Genomic DNA, 18,640 nt, shown 5'->3' on the forward strand with positions numbered 1-18,640 from the left:
TGAAGCAAAGACCTAGAGGATCATTTGTCCAACTTCTCACAGGTAAGAGGAGTGGAGCTGGGATTCAGTGCCAGGTTCATTGGACTCAAGTCCATTTCAACCGTTACCCAGAGCCCAGAATCATGACAAAGGAAATGCATAAAAAGGTATTGCTAGGGTAGGTTTTTCTTTTCCCTTATGTGAATCCCCACCATCCTTCCGAGTCTCATTTTTTTACCACTTGCCTATGTTGAAACTGCGTGTCAGTCATATCCAGATACGCCAGGCTCTCTCCTGTCTTTGAGCCTTGGCACATACTGGTCCCTCCCCCACCCTCCCCAGAAAGTTCTTCCCCTCTCCACTATGGTGACCACCCTTACTCCTAGCCCTTCAAGACTTCCTACCCACCACCTCCTCCAGCCAATCCTCTGACTACTCCTCCTCGTTCCCTTGCCCAGTCCTGGGGGTTAACATAGGTATCCATCCTCTTACAGTATTGATCTTCAAACATCTTTACTTTGATCCCTTAAAATTACTTGAAAAACTAACTACTGCCATGCATATTTTCAGCTTGACATTCTGAAATTTGTCATCACAAGCTTAAACAGTGGCAAGGGATGTAATTTCTTACATATTGTAAACAATAGATTTTTAACACATCACTTTTTAAAATCTATCCAATGGAAAACAAATACCATATCATTTGATATCCATCATCCCCCTCTTTCAGACTACGTTATTTTAAAAACCTAGGTGAGGCCCATCCAACAAGGACACATAAGAGAAATTTTATGTAAACGGAAATAGTTTACTTGCTCACCTATAGGAGAGAAGGAAAGAAAATATGGCCCAGGCTGCGCTTTCAGAAGTCTGGAAGCTCCAGGGGCAAAGGAGGTCTCCATCTAGCATAGGTGCACAGATGTGGAAAGATGAACTTATAAAGTATTCTGATGCAGGACAGGCAGGCATGTCCATTCTCTTTGCTCATTCTAGAGCAGTGCATGCTATAAGAATTGGGTAAGATTTTTATAATAAAGTGTTGAATTAATTGGATGAGCATGGCCCACTTTAAAGAAGTGCCTATGTTATTATTTGTTTTTCTTTTTTCTTTTTTTTTATTCTGCCTATGTTATTAAATTCTATTTTTGAGGTGGTGAAAGAGCCTCATTACTTCTCAGTGGTGGCTAAAACCATCTTTTTCAAGAGGTAGTGTGTGTAGTAGACAGAGAAGGGGCTTTGGAGTCTAACAGATTTGAATTTGAATTCAAGACTTACCACTTTACTGCCTGTTGAAACTTGAGCAGATACTTAATTTGCCCGAGTTTTGGTTTCCTCATCTCTGGAACGTCCATACCCGGGATTACCACCAAAGCTCAAATTCCCGGAAGAAAGCCCAGCTTGGATTAGGTGTTCTTATGTCTAGAACGCCAAGAGTTGACTGCAGAGGGAAGCTGTCTCCTCTTCCCATCCCAGATCTTGGCTCCCTTCCAGGGCCTGCAACCTCAGGATGGAACACGATGCTGGGGAGAAAAGCATGGGTGAGATAAGGATGAAGCTAGTGATCCAGTTCAGGGAGGCTTGGTGAAGTGTCATTAGCATCTGTGTGAGGATGAGTGTTTGTTTCTAGATCTCTTCCCTAGCTGCCCTAACCAGAACAAATGCCCAAGTATTCCTTTGGCAATTATCCTAGACTCATTTTATTTATAGACAACAGATATACACTGTGAACTGGAAGAGTGCCAAATGGTTCCTTGCCCTAACGTCTCTTCCTTAGCTGACTGTCCCAGTGCCTGAAGTTCCCAGATTGATTAGAATGATTGCTTTGGGCAAGGCATTACATGTCCAAAGGCCCCATTAGAATGCAAAGAGGTAACATCCTCAGACACTAATATGTTAGCAAGGACCAGCTCATCTATCACACTGGCTGGCTTTCAATTAGCTGAGAGCTGGATCCCCAACGAATCGAGTGGCAGGATAAGTACAGTTTGCTGGAAACGAGGGGTGAGGAAACGCTGAGGTTTGAAGCATTAAGCACTTCACAGGTAGATCCAGACCACAGAAGGAAAAAGAGTGAGAGGTGAGAGATGTAAGGGAGGAGAGGCAGGACCTGAAGGAAGACAGACTCTTCGCACTAATGCCTTAAGGTCGGGCACTGTCTCTGACAAGGCACTCTCTGGTCATAGAAATCTGAGAAATGGTAAACAAAGAAAAATTTTCTATTCCTAAAATTCTTCTCAGATTCTTAATTATGCTCACAGGCCTGTAAATCTTAACCAAAATATCAATAATCATATCAACCATAATATTGATAATAATAGCTAATACCTTTAGAGGACTTGCTTCGTGTCAAGTACTATAGTTTGTGTTTACATGTGGTGGGTAGTTCACGAAATCCTTACAACCCCAGGAGCCGGGGCTGTTCTTATAGATATTGTTCTATAGATTAAGAAGCTGACGTTTAGAAGAAGTTAAGAAACTTGGCTAAGAGCACGACCAACAAAGCTGTGGCACTGAATTCTCATTGGAATTCTTGCTTTGACTCCAGCATAAAATCCTTAACCGCTAGAGTGGGGTTATGTCTTGCAGGGGGTGAAGTTCTAAAGCAGGGGTTGGTCAACTTTTTTGGGTGAAGGGCCAGATAGTAAATATTTTTGGCTTTGTGAGCCATATGGTGTCTGTCCCAATTACTCAACTCTATCGTTGTACCATGAAAGCAGCCGTAGATGATGTGTTTATATATAGGTGATATATAAACAATAAAACCATACAGGAGAATGGTTTGTTCTAAAGAGACTTGAAAAAGGCAAAAAACTGTATACAGTCACAATGACCCTTCAAATAACAGTAGTTGCTTGTAAGGAGGGAAACTACCTTTAACAATATTGCTGGGCTTATGGAATCACAACAGTAGAGAATTAATGTCTTTGTTTCTCTATTCTCTCTATTCTTTTTTTTTTTTTTTTTTTTTTTTTTTTTTTTTTTTGCGGTACATGGGCCTCTCACTGTTGTGGCCTCTCCCGTTGCGGAGCACAGGCCCTGGATGCGCAGGCCCAGCGGCCATGGCCCACGAGCCAGGCGGACTCTCAACCACTGTGCCACCAGGGAAGCCCCTCTCTATTCTTTTGATGGTGGAGACCAAGTCTAGTTTGAAATGGAGGAAGAGAAATAGAGAATATAAAGGATTCTCCCACCACTCCTTCCTTTTTTTGTGTGTGAGGTAAGTGTAGTTTAATTCCAGTGAGAAAAAATGCACGTGTGGTGCAGGTCCATTGTTCCCAAACGGCTTAACTCACACTTTGGGGAGGGGACAAAGCATCTTATGGACATAAAGTTCCCCGGAACATTCTTGAGAAAATGCTTGCCTGGGAATGCGTTTCCGCCTTCCCTCTCTGACTAAGGGAAAACTACACTTAGAGCTGGAAGAAAGGGTTTGGGGCTGAAAAATTAGAGTAACTGGCCCTGGAAGCTGCCGACTGGCCAGATGTTGTAGGGATGCAACTTGTTGAGTTGTGGATGTGATTTCTTTGGAGGCATATACCACGAATCCTTTGAGACCTAAGGAGAAACATAGTCTTATTTTGATTCAGTATAAAAACTCAACTTGGGTTGATTTCAGGGGAGCCAAGACTGGCCTACAGAGGAAGTATGCATATTTGGAAGAGCTGGGAAAGCCCTTAAGAAAGCTCCTTCATGTATCGAGTATCTCCCAGCTGGACATTAGGAGGTCACTATTTGATTTATTTCTTGCGATTAAATCGGTGCTTCAGCCAAGACTGTTTCCTTCAGTGACAAGTGTCTCTGGAGGGATGAACGAGAGAGGCAGACCTGTGTGATGGCCAAGCACCCAGCTTCAAAGTGTCCTATCTGGTGCCATCCAGGCTCTGCCACTTCTTAACAATAATCTGGGAACGTCCCTGTCCTCTAAGTCTAAATGTCTTCATCTGTAAAATGAAGGTAATAGTAATGTCCACTTCTTAAAAATCTAGTAAAGATTATAATGTTGCATAAATAAAGCATTTTGCTCAGTGACTAACTAGCCCACAGTAAGTGCTCAATAAACCTTAGCTATTACGTATGACAGGCTATTATTAACCCTTATTGGCCCTTATCATTAGAGCACATTTAATTTCTCAGATTGATTTCCACAGCGATAGCTCCCTAGGAATATTGGACAGGACAGAGGGAGAGAGAGAGAAATCTTCCTTGCTCCATGAGGAAGATACAGGGATAGTGTGTATACAGGTCAGGCAAGAGAGGCAAGTTTAGGCATGAGATGTACCTAGATTCCAGTCCTGATTTTGCTACTTGAAGTTCTTGGGATAATGGGAATTTACTTAGTTCTCTGGGCCTCAGGTTCTATTTCCATAAAAAAGTGGAAAGTAATCCTACCATCTTTCTAAAGCACTAGCTGGAATAAGGTAGGGAGAGAATAAATGAGTACATGATAAATAACAGCTACCTTATGTGGGGCTCAACTCATTGGAGCTCTTCTTCATGGGAAGGCGCTGGGTACCAGGTGGGAGCTGAGCATCCCAGGGAAGAAGACAGCGCAGTGTGGCAGGTGGTCCTTAGAATGGGAGAGAGAAGTGAATCAAGGACAATCCTCACTTCACAATTTTATTCTAAGTCACTGTCAAAGTATTTTGGTTACACTGAAGCTTTCTTTTCTTTTTCATCATATCATGGACATATATGGGAGATATATGGGACATATATGATGGCTTTTAATGCTTTGGACTCAGCTTGCTGCAAACTGCACACAAATCTGATGAAGGAGTGAACACAGCTGGCGTCAGAGGCTGGGAGGTGAAGGCCCTCATCGATTGAGTGGGGACATGGTGGGCAGGAGGAGAGACTGGCGGGGATACAGCGTGAGTGTGTAGGGAGGGGGATATTTTGAGATTAAGTGTAATTATCCACCATGACTCTTGCCATAAAGAAAAAAACGGCTGAAAAGTCATGTTGTAAAGTATGGAAACTAAAGAACTGTCTCATTTGCAATGAAACACCCTCTTGTTTCAAATAACATTCTATTTTTTTCCAAGTTGCTAATACATTTAGACTGTTCAAAATCAAAATGATATAAAAGGTACACACAAAGAAGTCCACTTCACATCTGTCCCCTCCCATCTGTCCTATCCTCTCTCACTTCCCACTCTTTGTACTACTTTTGGTTTGTTGGCGTATTTACCTTTCCAACAGGTCTTTTTACATACGCAGATAGAACAAAATATACTGTTACCCATCCTCCTCATTTTATTACACAAAAATGCAGCCCACGTCGTATTGAGTTTTGCATGCTGTTTTCTCTGCTTAACAGGACAGCCCAAATGCCTCTGTACATCAGTGCAGAAAAGTTGCTCATTATTTTTTTACAGCTGCATAGGATTGATTTTGTAAATATGCCATGTTTTATTTGGGTCCTATCCAAACTCCGTCACAGTAAGTAGTCTTGCACGTTTTCATTTCCTATGTGTGCAGATGTAACTGTAAGAAAGATGCTCAGGTGTGGGACTGCCAGGTCTAAGGATCACAGAACCTGTCATGTTGGCAAGTAGTGCCAGAGTCCCCTGCACAGGGCCTGTGCCATTTTTCTCTTCATGGTAAAGTAATGGCATTTTTATTTGTATTTCTCATATTAATTTGTATTCCATTTGGCTATGAATATTTTTCTATGAAATGTCTGTTCATGTGCTTTGCCTGTTTTTCTGTTGGGTTCTTCCTAATCTTCTTTACTCCTGGGAGCTCCTTAGGAGTTCAGTATCTATTCAGGAGAACAGTATTAGTCATTTATAGGATTTGCAATTTTTTTCCAGCTTATTATTTTGTCATTTACTTTGCTTATGGTGTATTTGTCATGCTAATGGATTTTAAATTACATATGTATTTTATCGTCTTTGATTTTATGACATGAATTTTCAGTCATATAAGGGACTTCCCTACTCCAAGGTTAGCAAGGAATTCACTTATGTTGTCTTCTGTGACTTTTAAAAACTTCATTATACTTTTAAATACCTGCTATAATTGAAGGTTTTTCCCTATGTATAATGTGAGGTATAGATCCAATTTTATTTTATCTTTTCTTTAGGTGGACAAGTTGTCCCATTAATCTAAAGATCCATTTTTTCTATTGATACAGATGTCATCTTTAGCATACACTATATTACTGAATGTGTGTCTATTTTTAAAATTTTCTTCAAATCTACAGGTCTTTCTATTTATGTACCAACCAGACATGTAGTTATTAAGACTCTGTGGTGAGTTTTAATATCTGGTAAACTGAATCTCCCACATTCTTTCTTCTTTTAGTTTATCTAGCTATTTAAATTTATTTTGCCACATGAACTTTATGGTGTTATTTGGGGCAGATAATGCCATATTTAGAAGTTAACTTTGGGAGAACTGGCACCTTTTCTTTATTGAGTCTTTCTATCCATGATATCTAAGATATGTCTTTATATACGTTGAAGTTCTAGGGGAGGAAAAACTATTCCCCTCTAACTGCCAGGTTCTTCAGCTGGGGCCCTGCAATGAGACCGACAAAAGACTAACAAGAGGAAAAACACTTTATTTTTTATTTATTTATTTTTAATATTTGAGGAAGTTCTTGAATTTGTAGGTGGCTGATGTAGTTATAAGATTTCTTCCAATTATTATTATTAGTTTTAAGAAGATGTTGGGGGTAGGAGTTTAGTAATTAATTAATTAATTTTTGCTGTGTTGGGTCTTTGTTTCTGTGCGAGGGCTTTCTCTAGTTGTGGCAAGCGGGGGCCACTTTTCAACCTGGTGCGCGGGCCTCTCACTATCGTGGCCTCTCTTGTTGTGGAGCACAGGCTCCAGACGCGCAGGCTCAGTAGTTGTGGCTCACGGGCCTAGTTGCTCCGCGGCATGTGGGATCCTCCCAGACCAGGGCTCGAACCCGTGTCCCCTGCATTAGCAGGCAGACTCTCAACCACTGCGCCACCAGGGAAGCCCGGAAAAAACGCTTTATTAACACATGCTGTACTCATCAGTGATGAATAACTCAAAGGGGTGGTTAGAACTGGGGCTTACATAGTATCTTAGCAAAAGAACAATACATTTGTTAAGAAGTGACAAGACAAAGGATAAGGGGTTTAGGTTTTTAAGGGCTTGTAAACTGTGGGAAGGTAGATACATGTGTGAAACCAATGGAAGATGAGGGCTAGTTAGTAAGATTTGTTATGTAGATTTCTCTGGGCTGATAAGAGTCTAAAGTTGTCTCTGTTGATTAAGAATTGTCCTGCCCTGGGGTTCCCTAGAGGCGCAGTGGTTGAGAGTCCGCCTGCCGATACAGGGGACACGGGTTTGTGCCCCGGTCTGGGAAGATCCCACATGCCGCGGAGCGGCTGGGCCCGTGAGCCATGGCCGCTGAGCCTGCGCGTCCGGAGCCTGTGCTCCGCAGCGGGAGAGGCCACAACAGTGAGAGGCACGTGTACCGCAAAAAAAAAAAAAAAAAAAAAAAAAAATTGTCCTGCCTTTCTTGGTAGAGGAAGGGAGGGCAGAAATGTTTTGTGTGTGTGTGTGTGTGTGTGTGTGTGTGTGTGTCTGCTTCTTTTCAATTGCCTTTAGCTCAGAATAATCCTTACATCAGAGTGGCATATTTTAGGGTGGTATGCTCTGAACCCCTGCAAAGTCTATTGTTAGGTTCTTCAGGAGGGCTTTACAATTTTCCTCACATGAAGTTGCACATTTAAAACATCTTTTTCTAGGTATTTTATCTTTTTAGATGCTACTGTAAATATGGTCTTCTTTTCCATCTTATCTTCAGACTAGTTGTCTTAAGAAATTAGGAAGCACCGTGAGAGAGACTATATGTTGAAATTAAGTAATTTATAAGGTCAGTCAAGGAAAGCCACAATGAATCAGCTTCAGAACCAGTTCAGTTAACGAAATTTGTACAGACGCTTGTCAGTACCATGAAGTTACTGTAATACATGCTGGTTATGTAGCTTCTAAAACCTGAACAACACATACAACACACAACACAAAACAATTGTTATTGAAAATGGTAGAATGCCAAATCACAATAGGAGACAGAATTTTAAAGGGGTCTTGGTCTCATTTATAACTTGTCACTGCCTGTGTTTTTTTTTTTTTGGCCACACCACGTGGTATGCAGGATCCTAGTTCCCCAACCAGGGATCAGACCCACAGCCATTGCAGTGGAAGCAGAGTCTTAACCACTGGACCACCAGGGAAGTCCTTGTCATTGCCTTCTAATGGGTGGCCTTAGTATCTGAAGGGGCCGTCTCTTTTGCTGAGGTCTCGATGTGAGCCTAGGAGTTAAGAGGATGTTGGATAGGGTGGATATAAATTGTTCTGGTAAGAAATAGAAGAGATATAGATGCCTGGGGAAATATCCTGGAATGTGAAAGCCTAGAGCTACCTGGGATGGAAATTGGAGGGGGAAGGACTGAGAAGGAACCCCTCTGGTTGGATGAAAAGTTTGGGGTGGAAGAAACATGCTGAATTGGGATGTTTGAATTTGTGTGTTGAGAGCTGGGCTGTCTGACTTCCCTGTGAAATGGTGGTTACTGGCTGAGAAGTCTATCCTTATGGATATCTGAACCTATTTCTCCCCACTCTTCTCCAAGAAAACAATCCATAAACATTTTTCCAAAATTAGCCTTCCTGCAAAAGGATGACTTCTCCCTGTTGCATGTCTCATCACGAGAGAAGAGTGTAACACTCAATCCTGTTTGTGTGATGAATTTTGTGATGAACAGGCATGTGGAACAGTTTCTCTCATTTCTAGCTGTCCACGCTAATAAGCCTGATTCTTGCTGCATTTTGGATGAGGAAGAGAAGGGCGTCGTTGGGCTCATATGCATTTGCTGTGGCTCCACCCAGATGTTCCACCAGGTGACCTCCATGTGGATGGGTGCCTGCTTCTTATCAGGTAAGTTATTGGCTCATATGCCATCATGTTTTATCTTTTTCCTGGGAAATACCTGTATTAAAATTACCTTTTTTATTTATCTGTTTATTTCTTTATCACAGCCTCTCTCACTCAAAAGCTCCATTAGACTGCGGATCTAGTCTACCCTGTTAACTGCTGTATTCCCAGTGTTCAGAACAGTGTCACGTGGTAGGCCTTTAACATTTGTTGAACAAGTGAATAAAATATAGTTCAGCTTCTATATTTCTTTTGCTTTCTAAAGTTGCAGTTTGTATATGCTGCACTGGCTGAAAATATAGGTTCTGTATAAATTAGTTTATCCTCATTGCAATAATTAAAAAATTGTATGATAATAATGAACTGACAAAATGACTTTCAATTTCCCTTTCTAATCTTACTGTTTCCATATCAAAGGATTTCAAGTGTTCCCGCAAATCACCATCGTCATACAAACAAGTAAAGTAAAAATCAACATCTCAAAACAATCCCAAGTTTTAAAATTTAACAGCTGAGAGAAGGAAGTGAAGATAGGAAGGGCTGGGCTTGGTTTGCGCTTGCAGTTTCTTTTCACTTGCTAATGGATACCTTACTTTTCCTCTTTATGACATGCAGACTGCGATTTCCAGTAATATATTTCATTTAGTCCAGCTATAATAAAATATACCTTTTTTGTGAATGCACCTAACATCTACAAAGTACTGGATGGGAAATAGCTCAAAGCAGAAAAATATTTTGGTTAAAGACTGAAGCAAAATACATTAAAAATTTACTTGAAAATTTGTCAAGTTCAAAAACATCTCTCACCAAAGGAATATTAACTAATATCCACTGATTAAATTAAAAAACTGAAAGATGAAAATTATGTAGACATTTAGCTCAAGATACTCGAGAAAAAAAGACACAGTAAACAAAAAACAAGGGAAAGGAAGAAATGAAAATAAATGTAGAAATTAGTGAGTTAGAAGACAAGTACTCATACTCTAAGGTAAAAAGCTAATGAGCTTGACTATGTCAAAATTAAAGACTCCTGCTAAATAAAAGGCAACATAGAAAAGCTGAGATGCACAGTATATTAAGAGAAGGTATTTGCAATATTTATAACTGACAAGTAATAAATCTAGAAAACACAAGGAATTCCTGCAAATGGATAAAAACAGCAACATCAACCACCACCACAAATGAAATACCCTGGAAGAAAATGAGTGAAGATTCCTAGAAATAGAAAGCAGAATGGATAACAAGCATATCAACAGACGGTTAACCTCACGATAGGAACTTGATGAAAATAATGAGAAAACATTAGCTCCCTTAAGAAGAGTAAATAATTAGAAAATCAGGTTGTTGGGCCGCACCCCGCAGGCTTGCACGCCTTATAGTTGCCCAGCCTTGAGACTGAAGAAAGAGACCAGAGACGGCGACAGAGACAGCAACAGTTCATTGGACAGGGGTCTTACCGGTCTGCAGCAGAAGGGTCCTGGAGCGACATCCCACTGTGAACGGCAGACCGCCAGGCAGGACATGGCAACCATTTGCACTATCTGGGGAGAAGGAGGCTACCATTTATAGGCGGAATTGACATCTGATTGGCCCATCAATTACCAGGGAAACCAGCGGCTGGGGCAGGGGCAAGCATGTAGGCAGTGACTAATTAAGCCCTGTAATCAAGCGTATTGGCGGTCCGGTGGTTAAGACTCCGCGCTTCCAATTCAGGGCGTGAGGGTTCGTTCCCTGGTTGCGGAGCTAAGATCCCGCATGCTGCATGGCGCGGCCAGGGGAAAAAAAAAATAAAAGAGTATTGGATAGTCATGTGTGTCAAGCAGGGCCAGTTGAGCAGGAGATGTACAGAGAGCAAGAGAACAGCCATCTTGAATGGCCTGACTATACGCAGATATTACCATGTTAACAGGGATGTGTGGGAAATAAGAACCTCCTTGCACTGCAGGTGGAGAGCAACCTAGACATATTGGAGAAATGGCCTGTCTACATACTGCAATTAGCAACATTTCTGGGTATAACTCAGGGCTATGGCATGGAATTTTGGCCCTTTAGGGAAAATTGTTTTCGGGTCTCCTATCAAGGGTGGACTTCCGCAAACACCTTTACATGGGATTTGTACTGATATCACGCTAGGCCCTTGTACCCTTCCAGATGGTTGGTAATTTGTATCAGCTCCTCCCACCCCTCATTTTCCTTCTGTATAGCACTGAGAAAGTCTCACACAGATTCTTAAGGGGATGTGTTAGAGGATATTCATTGAAGAGATGTCCATGTTAGCAGGTGTCCATCCCTAGGGGCATGGATAAGTTAAGGATGGTGCATATATGACATGGAATACTACACACCTGTTAGAAGAGATGAATTAGATGAGTACTGTTGTAGGCTGAATAATGGTCCTCTAAGGATGGCCACGTTCTAATCCCCAGAACCTGTGCAGATGTGATTAAGTAATGTTAAGGGTCTTGAGGTGGGGGAAGAGTATCCTGGATTACCCAGGTGGGCCCAGTGCAATAACAGGAGTCCTTAACAGAGGAAGGCAGTAGGATCACAGGAGTAGGAGATGTAATGAAGGAAGCAAGAAGCTGGCATGAAGTAAGGAAGGGGTCATGAGCCCAGGAATGCAGGTGGCCTCTGGAAGCTGAAAAAGTCAAGGACACAAGATTCTTCCCTCAGAGCCTTTGAAAAAACCAACCCTGGCAACGCTTTGACGTTAGCCCAGTGACTTAAGGTGGTAGTTGATATTAACTTTGAACTTCTGATCTCCAGAACCATACGATAATAACTTTTGTTGTTTTAAGCTTCTGAATTTGAGATAATTTGATATGGCAGCAATAAGAAACTAATATAAGCATACAATATGGATAGGTTTAAAAATTACAGAGTGAAATAAATGAAAAAGATATTATGTTTTTCTAGAAAACACTGATCCAAGAACTGGAAGAAGTCTATTTAGGAGAAAGGAATGGGGGTAGGGATTACAGTAAAGTAAAAAAATAAATAAAAGAATTGAAATAGAGAGTCTTGTACAGAGCAATTGTAAAAATGAGTCATAAAGAAGGAAGTATGATTAACTCTTATCTCTGCACCTGAGATTCCCTGTAACACTCCTCCTATCAAATTAAAAAAAGAAAGAAAGAAAGAATGAAAGAAAAAGAAAGAAAGCAAGCAGCGGAATGGAGTGGCATGGAAAATATGGAGGTGGTTCTATGAAAAGATCCCTGGTATCCGTGACCATGAAGAAAAGGAGGAAAACAGTAACACCATTTGATGTGGGAAATGGGTTTTAACCACAGATATAGAGGATACTTAGGCAGTAAATAGTATTTATAACATTAAGCAAAGAAATTGAATATTTAGATAAAATCAGTACTCTTTTGCAGGAATTTTAAATTACCAAAATTGACTCAAGGAATGGCTTAAAAATAAAAGCAAAAAAATAACAAAAGAAACCAATTAGGTGGAAAACCAAAGAGGAATTTAAAATATTTCCTAAAATGTCATCCTCCTAAAGCCAGATTTGGATATTTTGAAAGACTAATTCCATAAATACCTTCCAAAAAAAGATGATTTCTATGCTGTTTAATCTGTTCCAGATCATTGAAAATAATGGAAACCTTCTATTCTGCTCCCAATAGTAAGCTCTGATAGGATTGGCAGCATGATAAAGAGGAACCTATTTAGGAGTCAGAGGACCTATTTTCCAATCATGCATGTTTCACCTGTAAACTGAGTGCTCTCCAGCAGTTCACTTGGTACCCCCTGCTTTATAGCTTCACCTGTCAAACAGGTGCTTGATAAATGCTGGTGTCATCTGCCCTTCGTTTCCCGGGCCTATCTCAGATCTTCACTCTTGGGTTTGCTGTTGCCTCTCCTCTCCTACCTGCGTGTTCCATCCCAGTCCAGCATCTGAACCCATTCTGACCTAGAATAGGCTCAGTTCCCTTCTCCCCACCGCTTCAATCCAAGACAGATTTCGTCTTTGTGATATTCATAGATTCACAATAAAGAAGAGGAGGCAAGGCTGACCACAAGGATCAGCATGGTTCCCTAACACTCACAGTTGCCCCACCCCCTACCCCAGGCCATGCATCTCATTCCCTGAACAGCTCCATTTCCATGTCAGGGATTCTGCTTTTGTTCCTGCCCATCTGTCCAGTTCTAGCCCAGGGTTTCCCAACCTGGTGACTGTGGATACCTGGAAGATTTCAGGTAGCAGTTGTAAGAAAGTTAATTCTTTTACATTCCAACTATTGTCTGTAGATTGACTAACTCATACAAATATGTGTTGTTACTTTTCCAAATGAACTTGTATCAATCTTGGTTCAATCAAGACACAAAAACCACACAGTAATGTAAAACAGGGGGTGTTTAACATAAAGAGTTATCAAACTATGATAGAAGAGTAACTATAAAGATGTAAAAAGAACTTTAAAGGGCATCCCAGGACGGAGGAAGTACCCATGAGAGGACAACTTGGAAGGAGGGGTTCAGGCCTTGCTGGAGAAGGTGTGTTTGTAGCCCACTGGATGTCAGAGAAGACGACTGTTTGCTGGGACCAGAGCTGCTCCATAGTTCCTGGGCAAGCAGGGAGCAATCTCCCATCAGGGCCTGGGAACAGGCTGGGGGGCGGGCTTGCAAAGGAGTGGGGAAGGTGCATGCTGTGAACTGAATGTTTATCCCCCCCCACCCTATTCATATGCTGAAGCCCAAATATGATGGTATTTGGAGGTGAGGCCTTTGGGAGGTAATTAGGTCATGAGGGTGGAGCCCCATGATGGGATTAGCACCCTTAAAGAGGAAGACAGCTAGTTCTTTTTCCCTCTCTTTCTCTTCTCTGCCAGAAGACTAGACACCCATAAACTAGGAGGAAGTACTTCACTAAGAATCTGACCACATGGGCACCCTGATCTCAGACTTCCAACCTCTAGAGTTGGGAAAAATAAATGTTTGTTGTTTAAGGCACCCAGTCTGTGTATTCTGTTATAGCAGCCTGAACTGACTAAGACAGTGTAAGACCTGGAATGCTTGGTGCATGTGTTGGGAAGACAGTGGGAGCAATCCTCTGGCACATAGGCAAGCTGCAGCTGGTTGGCAGGTGCATGGAGGGAGCCAGGTTGCCTCTGTGGACATTGTGAGGCCCAGAGCACGCAATGCCCACATTGGAGGGCTGTGCAAAGGAGGTCACAGCCCAGGCTGGGGCTGAATAGTGTCTGGGGAACTGTATCTCTGGGCATGTGGCAGGGGCACACGTGGCACCACAGGCCAATCAGGCAACAGGAACAAGAAGAAGCAGAACTGAGCACACCAGAGCCAGGACGGGAAGACCCCCCACCCCCAGCAATGTTATTCCAGCTCAAGCCCTCACTAACAAAGTTTAGCATTGTGCTCACTGTCAGGGAGAAATGCATAAAGGTTACAGTTCACATACGCAGAGCAGTTATGGAAGGAATTTGGAACTGAGAGGCAATACATTGAAAACTGGCACAGTACTGCTGGAATCAGTGAAGTATAAATCCATTTCAACGCTTTAGTGATTCCTGGTTGATTTTTATCATTATGTATTTCTCAATTAACAGATACAAAGAGGACAACTATTAGCATGGGGGGAGGGAGTCCCCAAGATATGTTGCTGTTGAACATGAATACTTTTCCCTTGACAAGGTGAGGATCTGTTGCTCCAGCAAGCTGTCAGTCATGAATCCCAGGGATGCCCACCTGGTGGCTCGGCTCTCAATTAGCATCCTCCCTGCCCAGCTGTCAGGTTTCTGTAAATCTTGTGCTGTTCACTCTAGTGCGAATCATTTGCCTAAATTATGATAGAAACTCCTGAGTGCCTTGCATGTCACTTCTTGACCTCTGAGTCCCAGGATGCAATCAGCCTCTGTAAATACCTGGCGTTTGCTCAAATTCCCCGTCCATTTGGCTCAAAGGGGCTGTTTGGACTTTTGCCCCCTCACGAGATAGGACGGTTGACTTGAATGAACGAATGTTCAACCACCTCCTGCACAGTTCTGAGGATTACTAGGAAGAACATACACTAAATGTATGTGGAAGTGTACTGAATAGTATAAATCATCATGATGGTTACTGTTAGTAATAGTGTAACTTTTAAATAAGGTTTTCTTTGCATTTCAGTAGATTTCATTTGCAAATTGGTGTGATGGAGATATGCATGTATATATACGTATGTATGTATGTGTGTGTGTGTGTGTATACATATACACACATATATATATTCTACTCTTATATACAACTCACTGGTATCTAAGCAACTCAAAATTTCTGTAGAGTCTGCATTAAATAGAAGATTCTGTCATTAGACTCTTCTCCCTCACACACCTGTGTCTAAACATTACAGTCACCGTACTGTGTAGTCCCAAATGCTTCGGCACCTGGTCTGGAAGATGAGCACCATCTCATGTTGCATATGAGAACTCTGACCTGAATGACATTTCCAGGAAGTAGATGAGAGTAAGGGAGAGGAGAGAAGGAGGGAGTATTAAGAGCAAAAGTGAGTTTCATTTCAAATGAAACAAGCAAGTCAGCTGAGAGAGGGCTAGATAGCCCTGCTCACTTTGCAGGTTGAAGTTTTACCTTAAACTCAACTTTTCAGTAAAAGAAAAAAGGAAGAAGAAAACTCTAGGGTACAAATTGTGAAACTGGTAATGATGATGTGATACTGGAATTTGGTTAAAATTCAGGACAATATAAGTCAGTACAACTTTTGGCTGACACAAATAAGGAGTTATACTTAAGTGCACAAAAGCTTTCTCATGAGCCATTTGTTTTTGATTTTAATAAGGCTCTACCTCTTTAAACAGATTACTGGTAAATTCTTTTGCTAGTTTAATGCTAGAAAACAAATGGGAACCTTGAGGTTTTTCCCCTTAAGATGCCTGCTTCTAATATCAAGATTGCTACAGCCATTTCGGGGATGGGAGTATGGAGGAGAGAGAAGACATAAAAAAAATGTTCGAGGTGGGGGAAGTCACAGGAAGAAACTCATGGTAAGGAAAGATATTTTTATAGGTGCGTGATGTGTGTAGCTAAGCAACCTGACAAGCTGATGTAGTGATTCAGGTATACAAGTTCTGAGAATTTATCTCAGCAAGCCTCTTCCTAGTGTACACTGAGCCCTGAAGACGGACAGAGGGACTGGTTGTTGGCAGAGCTCTGTCTAATGACTGATCTGAGAATCTGTGTCTACTGTTCATTTCACCAAACTTCCTTGAACTTTAGAGGTCACGTGATACGTGCATTTTTCATATTTTTAATGTGCCCTAAGAGTTATAGATCCTGAAGGATTATTTTCCAACTGGGATCTCAGTTGTGAATGTTCCTTTCTCTACCCACAACCTTACTGGTCTTCTCTCCCACTCTCCAAATCTGCTCAACTTGTTTCCTAACCAACCACAGCCCAACACTGGATTCCATCGTCAACTGACTTCCTCTTCTTTTGACCTTCCTGAGCCCATGGATCACCCTCCATCAACTTTCTGTACATCTCCATCAGTCTATGAAGCCCAGCTTTAAGAAGACCAATCTGTGTGAAGTCCTGCCTCAACCAAGACCCAGGCACAACATCATCACTAGCCCATATTGTCTATCACTCCTTTGCTACGGGAGCCTCTCCTGTGTTCCCCTCATAGTGGCTATTTGAGGAGCCTCTGTCTGCAAACTTCCTTCTTCCCTCTCCACAGATGATCAGACCACTTGTTTAATTTTTTTTTTTTTTTTTTTTTTTTTACTGAGACGATCCAAGTCAACATGTGTGAGTTTCGTCAATTAAACTTGTCTTCAATTCAAATGATCTATCTTTACATCGTTTTCTTGGTTCTTATTTTCAGACTCAAAGAAGATGTAGTCTCTGAGTCCTGGATCAGCAATTCCCAAACTTGACTGCCTGTTAGAATCAATTAGGAAATATTACATGTTTTGATGCCCAGGCACCCCCAGACCAATTAAATCAGAAGCTCTGGAGGTGGGATCCAGGCCTTGATTGTTCTGAAGGCTCCCAAATGACTCCTTTATGCATCCCAGCTTAATTTTTAGCTCTATTTGGTCTCAGCTCAACTTCGAAGGGTGTTTGCACCCGTCATTATTCTCTCCCTTCCCACATCTTCACTCTCCTCCCACCCTTTTGCTTCCTGTATTCTACCTTTCAATATTTACAGGTCTCCCAAATTAAGCAAATGTTTCCCTTTACCTTGCTGTCTTCTCTAGCAACCACGCTACTTGCCTACTTCTGTTTGCTGTCAAATGTGTGAAAGAGACTGTCTGTACCTTCAGCTTATACTTCCTCCCTCATTTTGCTAGTAATCTGCTTCTAAGTTCTCTATTGAAGCACTTTTCTGAAGTTAAGTATGAACTTAATTTTCTTCCCCGAATTGAAGAGACTTGATACTGTGGATATCTCCTCCTTGAAGTGCTTGACTTCTAAAACACTACCTCATCCATCTTCTCCTTTATTCATCAGCCTTATATTCTTTGTTCTCTTTCCTCTATTCATCACCCTTCTTTTCCTTACTCCCTAATATAAACATTTTCAGGCCCTTTCCTCAACTGCCTGGTTTTCTCTTCCCACTTTCACCATCTCTTTTCAGGGATGTATGCATAACATTTATATTTTTGTGGCAGGATAGCTGTTCCTCTAACTCTCTTCTTTCTCCTCCTCACCTCTGATGGGAAATGCATCTTTGGGAAGATGGGGTAGAGAGAGACAGAGCCCACCCTGTGAGAATGTGTAGGTCAGTGGTTTAGAACAATGATGCTGCAACCCTACTGCACTGGTTAGAACCCCAGCTCTCCTAGGTAGCTTTGTGATGTTAGCCACTCTGTGTCTCAATTTCCTCTGTAAGAAAAAGAAAATGATAGCACCTACCTTAGGAGGCTGTTATAAGGAACAAATTAGTTAATTTATATAAAGTGTTTAGAATAGTCCCTGGCATATGATAAGTGCTGGATCATTTTTAGCTCTTTTTAGAGACATCAATATAAGAAGAGGAGTTTTTGGTGTCATACTTTGTTTTGTTGTTCCATTCCGAAAAATTCACATCACCCGAGCATGATACTACCTCAGCCCCCAAAGACCTGCTTCAGAGTCCTGAAGTTAACGCTTGAGGCCCTCATAGTGAGCCTCCAAAATGGATATGGGATGCTGTGAGGAAGGATCTAGGAATAGAAAACACAGAAGGGAATTCCAGTGGGGGCAGGGGAGGTAAGAGGGTGGGTAGATTAGAGAGAGGGAGAGGCCCCTCTGAGGAGCAGGCACTGTCTTTTGGCCTCAAGGAGTGTGTGTGTATGTGTGTGTGTGTGTGTGTGTGTGTGTGTGTGTGTGTGTGTGTGTGTGTGTGTGTGTGTGTGTGTGTGTGTTTCTGCTAACAGACTCTAACTGAACAGCTTTCTAGATATGGTGTTGTGATCACAGTGGAGAGGTTATATTTTTGGATGCACAAATTTCAAATTCCTGACCTCTCACCCGAGTAAGTTCTATCTCCAATAGTTTATTATTCATCAAACCTTGGATATCCAGCTATCCGCTCAGCATAACACATCTTCCCTTTAGAGCCATCTCTGTCCAAAACTTATTTATGCCATTGGAAACACCTTTCCTCCAATCGCACAGAACTGAGCTCTGTAGTTATTTCCAATTCCTCACTCTTAAAATTCAAGCTCTAATGTGTGCTAGCTAAGTGACCTTACCTAGGCTATTTGCATTTCTGATCTACATTTCTTTATCTGTAA

At 41.7% G+C, this 18,640-nt stretch overlaps 1 long non-coding RNA gene across 4 annotated transcripts; it reads left to right on the forward strand.

Annotated features, from left to right (window-relative positions):
- The first annotated feature begins 3,057 nt into the window (after positions 1-3,057).
- LOC117196721 (uncharacterized) lies at positions 3,058-16,706 on the forward strand. 4 transcript variants are annotated; one of them, XR_007470678.1, is made up of 3 exons: positions 3,058-3,196; positions 3,596-8,899; positions 9,001-13,858. It is a non-coding gene; the product is annotated as an uncharacterized LOC117196721 (long non-coding RNA). The 4 variants fall into 4 exon arrangements; XR_007470677.1 differs by lacking the exon at positions 3,058-3,196 and adding an exon at positions 16,313-16,706 and having other exon boundaries at positions 3,203-8,899; positions 9,001-14,557; XR_004477048.2 differs by lacking the exon at positions 3,058-3,196 and having other exon boundaries at positions 3,203-4,785; positions 8,120-8,899.
- Positions 16,707-18,640: the final 1,934 nt, after the last annotated feature.

Source organism: Orcinus orca, chromosome 12, assembly GCF_937001465.1.
Source record: "Orcinus orca chromosome 12, mOrcOrc1.1, whole genome shotgun sequence".
Classification (NCBI taxonomy): domain Eukaryota; kingdom Metazoa; phylum Chordata; class Mammalia; order Artiodactyla; family Delphinidae; genus Orcinus; species Orcinus orca.